Below are 1,155 nucleotides of genomic sequence, written 5' to 3'. Positions count from 1 at the left end.
CCAATCGCCGCCCTCCTCCAACTCCATTTTTGCCTCCGCCACCTCTGCCGGACTGACTTCGCCGGACAGGGCCATCGCAATGACGTCCCTCTGCGCCGCAAATTGCCGTGCCGCCGCTTCGGCGGGCGATAAAGAGTCCACCAATTTGGTCATCCCGATGTCGCCCCCTTGCGGCCGTCGCGGCGACGCCGTACCGGGGGGGGCGAGGGGGGCGGCGAGGGAGGCGGCGAGCGCCTCCAGCCCCCTGTTGCCGGCAGCCTGCAGCTGGAGCGGCGGCGCCGCGGCGGAGGCGGTGGCGGTAACGGCGGTGACGGGGGTGACCGCATGGCTCCCACACTTGCCCTCATCTTTCATGGCGGCGACGTCAAGCGGTCCGGCGGGAGCTGGTTGCAGCTGATGCGCGGCGCCAGAAGTCGTGCCGGCGTCGGTAGCGCCGGATCCCGCGGCTGTCCCCTCGGCGGCGACTGGCAAAGGTTTGACTGAAGGCGTGCCCGGGGGGAAACCCCTCGACTCAGATAAGCCCATCGCCGAATCCGACGTCATCGTCGTCGCGTCCGTTGCCCCCGGCCCACAGCAAGACACCAGACCCAACCCTGCCGCCACACCAGCGTGAATCCCGCCCGGCGACGCACCTTGCGGCGCGGGGGCGGCAGAAGACGGCTTAGCCACATCCTCCTTGGCAGCGGCATACAGCGCGGCTGCCGCGCCGTTGCTGTGCACCGATGCGACTTGCGCCGCGGCCGCGTCAGCCCGCCCGCCCGCGGCGACGGCCGCCGCCGAGGAGCAAGCGTCGGGCCCCGCACGGGTGTTTGAGCTTCGGCCCGTCGCGCTCGCGTCGCAGGAATCGGGAGAGCCGTGCACGCCGATCCCCGCCGCGGGGATGTTGGGGGAAACCGGATCCGCGGCCGGGCCGCCCCAAAGATCGGCCGCGCCCTCGTCGCCGACGCCCGCGTCGACGGTGCTCATGCCAGCCGTGCAAAATATCTGCGCGGCCTGCCCGCTACAGACGAGCACTCTTCACGGTGCTGACCGTGAATAAAGCGAGAGAGAGAGAGAGAGAGAGAGAGAGAGAGAGAGAGAGAGAGAGAGAGAGAGAGAGAGAGAGAGAGAGAGAAGAGAGAGAAGAGAGAGAGAGAGAGAGAGAGAGAGAGAGAG

Source organism: Emiliania huxleyi, assembly GCF_000372725.1.
Source record: "Emiliania huxleyi CCMP1516 unplaced genomic scaffold EMIHUscaffold_258, whole genome shotgun sequence".
Taxonomy (NCBI): Eukaryota; Haptophyta; order Isochrysidales; family Noelaerhabdaceae; genus Emiliania; species Emiliania huxleyi.
This window is presented reverse-complemented; position numbering follows the sequence as displayed.